Genomic DNA, 13,710 nt, shown 5'->3' on the forward strand with positions numbered 1-13,710 from the left:
TACTGAAAGACTGAACTACTGATGCTCAGATTAGTGAGAGTTTAGTGTACTGATATCATTGATTTACTTCTTGTGTAAGCTGCATTCAAAATGTAGTCTCTGTATCTGTGATTCCCCTTCAATTCAAGTACCAAGTGAGGTTGCTATGCCAGTCTTAAAGCACTGGGCTCGCATTCAGGAGGAGCAGGGTTCAGGCATACTAACTTGGATTTTCCATGATTTGCCCAATTTGCTAAGGTGATTGATGGGATGGTTCCTTTGATTAGGCCATGGTCCTGATTCTGTCCTAATATGTTAGTTTTTTTATAGATGTATATATTATTTCTGTAATGTATCTGATACGTTTGATACTTTTTATTTTTGGTTATGGTTTTAGGGCGCAAAACTGCTACGGTCATTAGCGCCCGGTCTGTGACTTAGGAAAAGGTAAAAAACGAAACTGGAAACCAGCAGAAATGGGAACGAAACTCAAAAAATTGGAGAAACTAAAAAAAGAAAGAAAGCTTAAAAAACCACTATAGAAGGGGGTTGGTTGTCCCCAAAAAGAGCTTCAAATGACTTACGTCATCTCACTGGCACTAATAAACTCGAGAACGCGATCGGCTGAGCGCGTGTCATCTGCTAGAATGGAAGATATATCAGGCGACAGCTGTAGACTGACGCGTAACGGAGTAAAATAGGGGCACTCAAGTAAAAGGTATCTTACCGTCCACAGCTGAGAGCAGTGGGGACAGAGTGGGGGAGGATCACCACTTAAAAGATGTCGATGGCTAAAAAGACAGTGCCCTATCCGGAGTCTAGGTAAAATTACCTCCTCCCGACGACGCATTCGGGAGGAAGAGGTCCAAGCACAGGGAAGAGCTTTCACGTCCCGCAGTTTATTATTGGGAAGTGTCGACCAATGTGCGTGCCATAAAAGAGTAACACGACGACATAAAACACTCCGTAGATCGGCGAAGGGAATCGTGCGAATACCTGGTTGAAGAAGAGAGACTGCAGCCTTGGCCGCTAAATCGGCCGCCTCATTTCCAAAGATACCAACATGTCCTGGGATTCAGAGGAACGCCACCGAGACGCCCCCCAAGTGGAGCAAGTGGAGGCAGTCCTGAATCCGGTGGACCAGAGGGTGGACAGGGTACAGAGCTTGGAGACTGAGGAGAGAGCTGAGAGAATCAGAACAGATAACATACTGTATCGGCAGATGGCCTGGAGAACAGCGTAAAGCTCCACATTATAAACCGAACACTGGTCGGGAAGCCAAAATCGATTTGGGGTGTCGCCAACAATATAGGCACTGCCTACACCTAAGGATGTTTTCGAGCCATCAGTGTAAATAAATGTGGCTTCCTTCATTTGTGCACATAGAGCAGCAAACGCCCGATGATAAACAAGTGAAGGGGTACCATCCTTGGGAAATTGACAAAGGTCATGGAGCAGGCAGGTCCGGGGACGGAGCCAAGGCGGTGCTGTACCCCAAGTTGTCAAGAAGGTTTTAGGAAAGCGGAAGGAAAGAGAATGGAGCAGTTGACGGAAGCGGATTCCCAGTGGTAGTAGGGAGGAAGGGCGGCCTGCATACCCTAATTCCAAGGAGGTGTCGAAAAAAATGTCACGGGCCGGATTAGCAGGCATGGAAGACAGATGGCTAGCATAAAGACTCAGAAGGATTGCTCGCCGATTGGACAGCGGAGGTTCAGCAGTCTCAGCATAAATGCTTTCCACAGGGCTGGTGTAAAAAGCTCCAGACACTAAACGTAATCCACGGTGGTGGATCGAGTCGAGACGCCGAACAATAGACGGCCGAGCAGAGGAGTAAACTATGATTCCACAGTCCAATTTCGAGCGCACTAAGGCGCGATAGAAGTGGAGAAGGACCATTCTGTCCGCTCCCCAGGAGGTACCATTCAGGACACGGAGGGTGTTGAGGGATCGCAGACAGTGTGCCGAAAGATAGGAAACGTGGGAGGACCAGCACAGTTTTCTGTCAAACATAAGACCCAAGAATTTAGTGACGTCCGAAAACGGAAGGTGGAAGAAACTCTGTACAATGCCAAAAATTAACACAAACTGTCTTACTAGGAGAAAAGCGGAAGCCTGTTGCGATGCTCCAAGAGTGGAGGCGATCGAGACATCCTTGAAGACGTCGTTCAAGAAGGCTGGTCCGTTGAGAGCTGTAGTAGATCGCAAAATCGTCCACAAAGAGGGAGCCCGAGACATCAGGAAGGAGACAGTCCATAATTGGATTTATGGCAATGGCAAACAGTACAACACTTAGCATGGAGCCCTGGGGTACCCCGTTTTCTTGGGAGAAAGTACGGGAAAGAGTAGTGTTCACCCGCACTCTAAATGTGCGCTCTGCCATAAAAGGGGCAGCCGACCTCGAAAGCCCCAAGAGAACAGTGTGCGGAGGATGCCTGTCCCCCAACAGGTATCGTATGCTCTCTCCAGATCAAAAAATATTGCTACTGTTTGGCGTTTCCGGAGAAAATTGTTCATGATATAAGTGGAGAGAGCAACAAGATGGTCAACTGCAGAACGATGCTTTTGGAAACTGCATTGGGCAGGTGTTAAAAGACTGCGGGACTCCAGCCACCAAGCTAAACGGCAATTCACCATACGCCCCAAAACCTTATGTACACTACTCATGAGAGAAATGGGGCGATAGCTAGAGGGGAGATGTTTGTCCTTTCCAGGTTTCAGAACAGGAACGACGATAGCTTCCCACCATCGTCTGGGAAAAGTACTGTCGGTCCAAATTCAATTATAAAGGCAAAGGAGGTAACGCAGACTATGGGTTGATAAATGCAGCAATATTTGGATGTGGATACCATCCGGTCCTGGGGCAGAGGAGCGAGAAGAAGAGAGTGCATGTGGAGTTCCCGCATGGAGAAAACAGTATTATAGCTTTCGCGATTTTGAGAGGAGAAAGCAAGAGGTTGCACTTCCGCTGCATGTTTCTTCGGGAGAAACGCTGGCGGGTAATTTGAAGAGCTCGAAATCTCAGCAAAGTGTTGACCCAATGAGTTAGAAATTGCGACGGGGTCCACTAATGTATCATGTGCGACAGTGAGCCCAGAGACCGGGGAGAAACTACGCGTGCCAGATAACCGTCTAATCCGACTCCAAACTTCCGAGGAGGGAGTGAAGGTGTTAAATGAGCTAGTAAAGAATTTCCAGCTTGCCTTCTTGCTATCGCAGATGATGTGACGGCATCACGCACGGAACTGCTTATAGCGGATACAGTTGGCCAAAGTAGGATGATGGCAGAAAACGCGAAGAGCACATCGCCGATCATGCATTGCGTCATGGCATGCCTCATTCCACCAAGGAACTGGGGGGCGCCGGGGCAATTCGGAGGTGCGTGGTATTGAACGTTCCACAGCTGTAAGAATAACGTCTATAATATGTGTGACCTCATCGTCGACACTAGGAAAGTGACGGTCATCGAATGTTGCTAGATACGAAAAAAGTGTCCAATCGGCTTGGGCAAACTTCCAGCGTTGCGGGCGCATAAATGGCAGTTGAGGCTGAAGTCTAAGGACATGGAAAGTGGTCACTCGAGTGTGTATCATCAAGGGCGAACCATTCGAAGCGCCGAGCTAGTGGAACAGTACCGACCCCAAGGTCCAAATGAGATAAATTTGTCGTGGAGGCAGACAAAAATGTGGGGACCCCAGTGTTGAGGCAAACTAGATCCGCTTGGTGGAAGACATCTAGCAATAGTGAGCCACGTGGACAAGGATGTGGAGATCCGCAAAGCGGGTGGTTGGCATTGAAGTCCCCAACCAGCAAATAGGGGGGTGGAAGCTGACCAAGAAGATGAAGGAGATCAGCTTGTGCCATTAGTGTGGACGATGGAATGTATACAGTACAAAGAGAGAAAGTGTATACATAAAAGGAAAGACGGACAGCGACAGCTTGGAAGGAAGTGTTTAAGGGGATTGGGTGATAATGGAGAGTATCATCGAGAAGAATCATGAGTCCTCCATGTGCTGGAGTGCCTTCAACAGAGAGGAGATCAAATCGGACAGACTGAAAATGGGGGAGAACAAAGCGGTCGTGGGGACGCAGCTTTGTTTCCTGAAGACAGAAGATGACCGGCGAGTAGGATCGTAAGAGGATCGACAATTCATCCCGATTGGCTCGAATGCCACGGATATTCCAGTGGATAATGGACAGAGGGTGAACAGAGAATGGAGGAATGTGACCAAGGTTGCCGTCAACTCAACGATGGCTCAGAGCTTGCGACCGACAGCGAGGAATGGCATTCAGCCAAAGGCAGAAAATCCTGCCACCAGCGATTGGCAGGTTGATCGGCCGCCAGCAGTGCGCCTCGGCGACACAGTAGATGGCTGAGGGCGGCTACCACCAGGTGGTGCTGTAGATGAGACACGCTGTGGCGGAGAAGGAGAGGAACTGGGTTTCTTATTAGCCTTCTTGAAAACAGAATGTTTAGATGAAGGAGGAACCGATGGTTGTGAAGTTGGGGTATGTAAAAAATCTTCACGAGTATGCTCTTTTTTCGAAGTCTTGGTGTCTGACTTTTGGGCAGGACTGGCTGGTGTGATTGAACCACTGACACCAATAGCAACGTGTAGGGTTTGGGATGTAAGGGCGAATCGAAATTATCTCATAGCCCGCTTTTATGTTCGATGGGAGTTGAACTTTGTCAAATGTCAAGAAGACAGTAGGGGTTGGAATGATGTTCATGTCAACCCTTTTCATGACTCTATGAACAGCCGTTATGCCCTGGTCAGACAGGTAGTGTTGAATTTCCTCGTCGGACAATCCGCCGAGGGAGCATGTATAAACGACCCCACGTGAGGAATTTAAAGTGCGGTGCGCTTCCACCTGGACAGGGAAGGTGTGTGGCAGTGAAGTACGCAGTAATTTTTGTGCCTGGAGGGCACTGACTGTTTCTAACAACAAGGTGCCATTCCATAATCTGGAACAAGACTTTACAGGACCTGCAATTGCATCGACACCTTTCTGAATAATGGAAGGGTTGACCGTGGAGAAGTCGCGACCTTTGTCAGACCGAGAAACAACAAGGAACTGTGGCAACGATGGAAGGACTGTCTGTGGCTGAGACTCATTGAACTTACGCTTGTGAGAAGACATAGTAGAAGATGAGGAAACCATTGCGAAAGTATCCCCCGTGATTACCGGCGTCTCCGATGGCGCGCTCCTTCCTTGTGGGGGCCCTCTCTGAGGGCACTCCTGCCTTAGGTGATTGTTCACACCTCAGGTCACACCTCCCGAGAAACGGACGGAGGGACCAATCTGCACTTTCGGAAGGTATCAGCTCAGGTAATCACTCCTCCCTGGGCCTGGCCGTTACCAGGGGGTACGTACGTGTCCTACCTGTCTACCCGGGGTGGGGAATTGCGCATTACCCCGTCACCGGCTACGCATGGAAATGCGTGGATCGGCCTTCAGACACGCACAGGGAGGAAAGAAGAGAAAGTGGAAAAACAAAGGGAAAGGAAAGGAGAGAGGTCTCAAACGCCACAGCAGAGAAAAGGGCAAAGAGAAGAGGTAAGGAAAAGAGAAGGACAAAGGAAGGACGAAGACTTGCAAGCAGAGAAAGCAAAGAATGAGTTACATTTTCGAGCTTCTGTCTCCGGACGTAGGCACAAAACAGACTCCCAGAGGGGGAGAAAGGGAAGGAAAGAGGCAGAGGTGAGAGGGGGAGGAGGCGAAGATGGGGGATGGGGAAGGGTGTGGAAAGGGAAGGTATACAGCCTGGAAAGGAAGGAAGGCCACATTAGCTCGGGGTCCTGTGCTCGCTACGCACGTATCCACAAAAGAGTTGTGGACCCCCTGGGGGTTGTTTGATACTGTTTTAATGAATAGTCTGTGGGTGGGTGGATGGATGGATGGATGGATGGATGAATAACCTGATAAACTGAACAGATATTTGTAGGGTATTTGAACTGTTACCTGTCATTTCCGAATACATACAAAGGGAATGTCCCTATTTAGATCTTGACCTGAGCATTCTAGCTTTGTTGGCAAAATGATTGATCATGCCTGGGTTTCAGAACCCTAGGTAAGCTTTGGTGGAATGCACTGGTTGTAAACTACTTGATTTAGACACACTTAGATCTATGCTCTCTAAAGTACTGATTATTTCCAAAACACTTGCCAGCCTACTTTGATACAATGGAAGATATCAGGCCTTCATCACTCTTCATATACATAATCTGGCCAAAATGCAAACTTTTTTCCTCTGGGCTATATACTGTTGCTGTCATCTTTCTTTCTAGGATTAGGTTATTGCCTATTTTGAACTCACAAACACAATCATTCCCACCTTTCCCAGAGTATTCCTATACTGTTTTCCCTATTCAGCTTATAGTTCAGCATCTTCGTGGGAATTCTATCATCAGTTATTTTCATGATACTTTTGAAATTCTTCATATTTATTAAAAAAATTAAATTCGGTTCTAATACCTTCATTTCTAATCGTTGCTCTTCTTGTGCAACCTTTTGTTCTGTTCATGAACTTCATCTCTGCTGTCTGATATTTTTGACAGGAGTTCGTATCACTTCACAGAATTTCATGCAGCTACTTTATGGACCTGCTGATACCAGAGTGGTCCCTGCAGAGGTGTGTCCTACAATGTAGGACAGGGAGGGCTCTAGGCTAGTGAAGTCAGGCTTCAGGCTTCCCTAAAAGGGTCACAATCCCAACAGACAATCAGTCAGGTAATAATACCTACAGGTGGCAGTCCCATCACACATCTCTTGTGATGTGGCTTGGGGAATTGGGAATTACTGGAAAATACACAACAGCCTCTGATAAGGAGTGGACCAACTGTTAACAACTGAAATATCTGCTCCATTTATTGGATCTAACTTTAGATTGGAAAAGATTATGCAGCAGCTGACATTTGTAAAAAAGATAATTTAATTTTAATCTCCTATCTTCCTGTTTGTTTTCACAGCTGTTTTCCCCTAGATTAACTGAGAACATGTTAAGTGAGACGAGATCGCATGCTTTAAAACTTTATATGGGAAAACCTTTGGCACATTCTCTGATATTTGTAAAAGCTGTAGATTACATGTGCAGCACTCTGATATACGCTCTACCTGTGGTCAGCTAGACATCTACCCAATTACACTGCAGTTAGCATATTCTCCGAATATGCTATTCCTGCATTTACCTTGCAATCATGCAAGTGACTTGTATGACTGCTGCTATGACTGCTGCATGACCAGTATTACACTATCAAATTTCTTTTACAAAGAAATTTGATCAAATATTGGTCATGTTCCTTTGACAAAAATCTTTGAATGTGACACAAAAAGTGGTATTACATAATCACCCAATATTTCATCAAAGTTTCTTCGGAATGATGGATGATGACTTGTTACTATAATCTGCAGTTGTGTATACAATTACATTGTATGTGCATTTGGAAGAGGAGTGGAAAGGAAGGAAACATGCTTGGGTGAAGCTGTGAGTTACAAAGTGAGATAATAAGAGTATCCAACAAAATTTGTTACACAAGTTATAAATAGAGGACATAAAGACAAATTACTTGCAACTGGATGAGTGCACACTTCAATACGTGCACAGGGAAATGGAACTTCGTATTACAAAGCAGAACACTCATCACAGAAGTGCTGTATCCTCAAATGACAGGCTTACCATAATGCTATGAATTCTAGCAACAGTAACAAGATATTCTAGTTTACAGGAAATCACTAAAGTACCAGAGTGTACATTGATGAAAATAATACCAGAGATATGTGAAGTTATTTATAAAGTACTGAAGGAGGAAAATCTGAAAGTAAATAAATGTTTGGTACACTATATTGTCATTAAGAACTATTCTAATTTTTTATTAATTGAAAAGTTATACATTGCATTCCATTAAGTTCAAAACTGATATAAATGTATGACATGGATGAAGCACTTTATAACCCGCAGCATCCTGAGTACAAAAATAGACTAAGAAAAATTGAGAGCTATAAAAAAACTTTATTCTATGTTGTGATCTCCACCTCTATGCCCACTTGTTGAAGGACAGCTTGGATGAATACAGGGGCAGAAGCGGACGGCTGTGTCTGTGATGAGATGTGCAGCATATCCCCACCTACCCATTAGCGCACAATTTATTTCATGCATTCTGATTCTTGTAAATGCCACGCCGCCGCCCCCCCCCCCCCCCCCCCTTCCCCACGCACACATATGCACTCATTTCTACCAGGTCTGCTGCAACATGGTTTGTGAAGGCACTTAAATCTGTCATCTCAGGCAGGCTGAGCATGGGCCTACTTAGTTTAGCCAACAGCCCCAGCATTCCAGTAGCTTCCATTGGCACATCAGATGATTTTCCCCTCTGCTTTCTTTGAGGCTACTCTTCAAGCTTTCAAGCTGGGGCTGTGGCTCTCTGTCGGTAATGTCACCCTCCTCTTGTGTCTCTTGAGCCTCTATTTCAAGCTCCAGGAACGCCTTATCAGCAGATCTATTCTGAATGATCCTAAAGGCAGAAAACTAGGAAAAACTTGAGAACAGAAATATAGCAACTCCAGCGCTGGGGGGGGGGGGGGGGGGGGATAACATTATGAAGCGGTTTTCCTTGAAGAGAATTGGTAAGAAAGAAAAGGCTTTAATTACACATTGTCATGAGGAAGAATAGTAGCGGAAAGCAGCTTTGGTATTCTTGTCAGTCACTTCAGGGGTTTCCTTACATCCATAAATCTACCTCCAAAAAAAAGTTTGCTATAGAAACACTAGCTGCTTGCACATTGCATAACATGCTAACCATCAGGAGAAAAACATAGGTTCACTTGCCAGTGAGGCATGTCCACAGTAGTAGAAACCTGCAGTTGTAATGTCGAGTTTAACACATATATTTCAGAACGACACAACACATATAAGTCACAGAGTAAGTTAACAAGCAAGACATGTGTACACGTTAGCATTTGAATGAGCACTGAGTCCCAGTCTAGCAGCCGCTGCTCGGCTGGCCGCTTAGGTGGCGCAGCTGCTGCATGGCTGGCAGACAGCGCCGCACGTAGAGGACGCGCGTAATTGCGCGGCGGCGCTTTGAATGATCGGCGAGTCACAACACTTTTCCCCCCTTTGAATTTGTTGCACTGGTCCTGATGGAGGTGTCCTGGAGATAGCTAATGTCCATAGGCGTTGCTTCACTCGCCATAAAGTCTCAAGGAGGAGGCTTCCCGTACGGACGGAAGTGTCCCCGATGATAACGGGTCGAGATGACAGGAGACGTAGGGGTCGAATCTGCTGGGGCCCCATGCACCAATCTGCCCGTTGCGGCAAGTCCAGTTGATATGACAGGAGACATGGGCGATGTGTTGGCGTCCGTTGGAGGAGGAGTAGATTTGCTCTGACAGAGGATGGTCATCCGGTTCCTGCATGGGCACGTCTCCTGGTGGCGTCCGTTCTTGTGCTGGCATCGCGATGACGGTGAGAGGGCTGCGTTGTGAGTATTGAGAGATGCCAAGATCCCGAGCGTCAGGTTGAGCCGAAGGTGGTGTAGCGGCATTCGGAACAGGCGTTGCCGGCACATGAGGCCGAAGCTGGTCCGAATGACGCACTGCAACACCCGTGTCCGTCTGGATTTCATACAGGCGTCTGCCACGGTGTCGTAAGATGCGGCCCGGGCTCCATTTTGGCCCCCTGCCACATCCTCGTACCCAGACGAGGTCGTCGGCGGTGAACCAGCCAAGTGAAGGCATCCGCGGCCGTGAGGTGGAAGGTCACAGAAGATGAAGTAGCGTGTGGGGCTGTCGGCCATGCAAGAGCTCAGCCGGGCGGTGGTCGCCCATGGGGGTGAAACGGTAAGACTCCAGAAACTGGAGAAGCGCATCATCAGCAGCAGAAGAAGTCAGAAGTTTCCGCACCTGAGCCTTAAATGTGCGGACCAGTTGTTCAGCCTCACCGTTTGATTGTGGATGGAACGGCGGGGCCGTGACATGCATAACGCCATGACGAGCACAAAAATCCGCAAATTCGGAAGAGGCAAATTGCGGACCATTATCAGTAACAAGAGTAGAGGGGAGGCCTTCCAAAGAAAAAATGTGGGCGAGAGCACTGGTGGTTGCCGCGGTGGTAGGAGATGTGCAACGGACAATGAAAGAAAAGTTAGAGTAGGTGTCAATTACGAGGAGCCAATAAGTACCTAAAAAAGGTCCCGCAAAGTCAGCATGAATGCGCTCCCAGGGCTTCTCAGGCGAAGGCCACGGTGACAAAGGTGACTTCGGGGCAGCGGCCTGTGACGCACAAGGGCCTCAGGCAGCGACCATGTGTGCTATTTCAGAGTCGATGCCAGGCCAGTACACATGACGGCGCACCAGATTTTGTGCGAGACACACCCCAGTGCCCTTGGTGAAGGAGGCGCAAGACCGAAGCACACAAAGACGCAGGTACCACAACACACGGCAAAGCATTGTCAGTGGAAAGGAGGATAACACCATCCCTAGCCGTGAGGCGGTAGCGCAAAGCGTAGTAGTTCCGCAACGGATCAGAAGTCTTAGCGGATGGGCGATCTGGCCAACCCTTCTGAATACAGCGTAAAACCCGGGAGAGGGTAGGGTCAGAACCCGTAGCAGCCGCCAGCCTGTCCCCAGTGATGGGGAACCCATCCACAACCCGCTGCTCGGCAACATCCAGGTGGAAACACAAAAGTTCGTCCCTATCAAATGCCAGATCAGGACCCATGGGAAGGCGAGACAGAGCATCAGCATTTGCATGTTGAGCCGTTGGCCGGAGGTTATATTTCCCCGACAATACCCCATGCCTCTATTTGCGACCCAGTGGCGTGAGAAATTTCAAAAGACTGCGCAATGGAGAGAACTTCATCTAGAGTCGGGTTTGCCAACTGAAGGGCACATTGCCGAACTTCTTTGTCGGGTGCCGACCCGATAATAGCATCCTGTACCATGGAATCGGCACAGGATTCTTTGTGAACGTCAGTAACAAATTGACACTTTCGACAGGCCGTGAAGTTCAGCAGCCCAAGCGCGATAGGATTGATGTGGCTGTTTTTGACAATGATAAAAGGCAACACGAGAGGCTACCACATGCGTTTGCTTTTGAAAATAGACAGACAGAAGTGGGCACATTTCAGCAAAGGACAAAGACGCAGGACCCTTCAAAGGAGCCAATTGTGACAACAACCGATACATTTGAGGTGAAATCCAGGAAAGGAACAGAGACTTACATGGTTGTTCGTCCGTGACATGAAATGCTAAGAAGTGCTGTCGAAGACGTTTTTCATAATCAGACCAGTCTTCCGCCGTCTCGTCGTAAGGAGGAAAAGGAGGTATAGCCAATGACGAGAAATGCCCCGCATTTGACGCCGCAACGAAATCGCGAATCGCCGCTGTTAGAAGCGTTTGCTGTTCAAGGAGATTTTGCAATAGTTGCTCGACAGTAGCCATGGAAAGCTGTGGGTCAACGGTGAAAAGGAAAAATCCACTACCTCGTCGCCAATTGTTATAACGTCAAGTTTAACAGATATATTTCAGAATGACACAACACATATAAATCACGTAGTAAGTTGACAAGCAAGACGTGTACACGTTAGCATTCGAATGAGCACTGAGTCCCAGTCTAGCGGCCGCTGCTCAGCTGGCCGCTTAGGTGGCGCAGCTGCTGCATGGCTGGCAGACAGCGCCGCACGTAGAGGACGCACGTAATTGCGCAGCGGCACTTTGAATGATCGGCGAGTCACAACACCTGCCATATTGGAGATGCTTGGAATAGTCATTTCTGCCATATTGATGACGTCATGGGTCAAAGCAGACTGGTGTAATCAGACACTTTTTTAATCCCACAACTTGTATTCTGGCTCCACTTTTGACTTTTAGGCAATTTTGCCTTCTCATTAGCATGACTTATGCAGAGGCTATTCCTGTGTGGGGTTGCTGGTCTCCCATCACCTCCAAAAGTGGCGTACAGGGGAACGACCTCCAGACATGGAGGGTACCAGGAAATAAAATACCTGGGGCGGACCAAAACCAGCAGGTATGAGGTCCAATTGCTTGAAAGAAAGGCAGAGGAGCACCCAACCATCAACAGCTGCCTTGAAGTCAGTAGAGGGATCTACAAAGGCTAAGGACATTCCCCTGAAAATGGAACCAGCTACCTGGTGAGCTGTAAGAGGCAACCCCTCAAATGGTTGTGCATAAGATTAACTATCTTTCCCTATAAAATCACTTGTTGCGAATCCTAACAAAGGAATAAGCCAGACAGATATTTTGACGACGACCCCAGTAAACAAAAAAAGGATAAGAGATATGTACATAGGAACATGGAATGTGCGGAGCCTATATCAAGCTGGAGCCCTATGGCAGCTGCTAATGCAAGTGAACAACTATGGTATAAAACTATTGGCTCTCCAGGAAATTAGGTGGAAGGGAAGTGACATAATGGACTCAGGAAATTTCACAATATTCTATAGTGGTGGGAGGAGGAATACCTTTGATACGCGTTTTGTGGTCGCTAAAGAAGTGAAACATGCTGTAATGTGCTTTGAACCAGTCAATGAACGGATGTCCATATTAAGATTAATGGGAAAGTTTTTCAACATAACTATTATAAATGTACATGCACCCACAGAAGTCGCAGATGAACAACAGAAGGACAAGTTTAATAACAAAGTAGAGCAGTTGTATGATCAGGCTCCTAAACATGATGTTAAGATCTTAATAGGAGACTTAAATGCAAAAATAGGGAAAGAAGAGACTTGTCAGCCAACTATAGGAAGACACAGCCTCCATGAAATATCAAATGACAATGGAATTAGTGTTGTAGACTTTGCTATAAGTAAAATCATTATTGTCAGCAGTACACGGTTTCCTAACAAAAATATATACAAAGAAACATGGGTGTCACCAGATGGACGAACTAGAAATCAGATAGACCATACATTGATTGACAGGTGGCATGGATCAGACATAATGTATGTTAGGAATCAACGTGGAGCTGACTGCAATTCAGACCATCATCTAGTGAGAATGAAGTACAGGCAAAGGATCTCACAATTGAGTAAACAAAAAGGCCACAAACAGAAAAGTTATGACATTAAGAAACTAAAGACAGAAGAAATAAAGAGAGCATATCAGGCAAAAATAGAAGAGGGGATTAAGAACGATACCGACACATCAAATGAACATATAGAAATAATGTGGAAACAATGTAAGACTGCAATCCTCGAGGCAGCTGGGGAGGTTTTGGGACATGTATGGGCTCAAAGGAAGGCAGATATGTTTGATGAAGAATGTATGAGAAGAATTGAAGAGCATAACATAGCACGAATGAAATTATTTCACAGAAGAACTACAGCAAATCTGAATGAATATAATGAGAAGTGCTGTGTAGCTAAGAGGGTTTGCAGAAAGGAGAAAAAGGCACTAGAAAAGAAAAAAAAAATGTAAGAAACTGAACAGCTAGGAGAAGAGAAGCAAGTACAAAAAAAAATGTACCAAAAGATTAAAGAAGAAAAGGCTAGGTTTCAAGCCAGAACAAATATATGTAGAAATAAAGAAGGGGGTTTGATAGGGGAGAGTAATAAAATACTCGACAGACGGGCAGAATACTTCCAAGAGTTACTGAACCCAGAAGTAGAAGGATTAGAACAAGAAGAACTGGTGGAAATAACTTATTATGGATCAGAGGTCTTAACAGCAGAATTCATACTGGGGGAAGTGATACAAGCCATTAAGACCTTA

Source organism: Schistocerca nitens, chromosome 2, assembly GCF_023898315.1.
Source record: "Schistocerca nitens isolate TAMUIC-IGC-003100 chromosome 2, iqSchNite1.1, whole genome shotgun sequence".
Taxonomy (NCBI): domain Eukaryota; kingdom Metazoa; phylum Arthropoda; class Insecta; order Orthoptera; family Acrididae; genus Schistocerca; species Schistocerca nitens.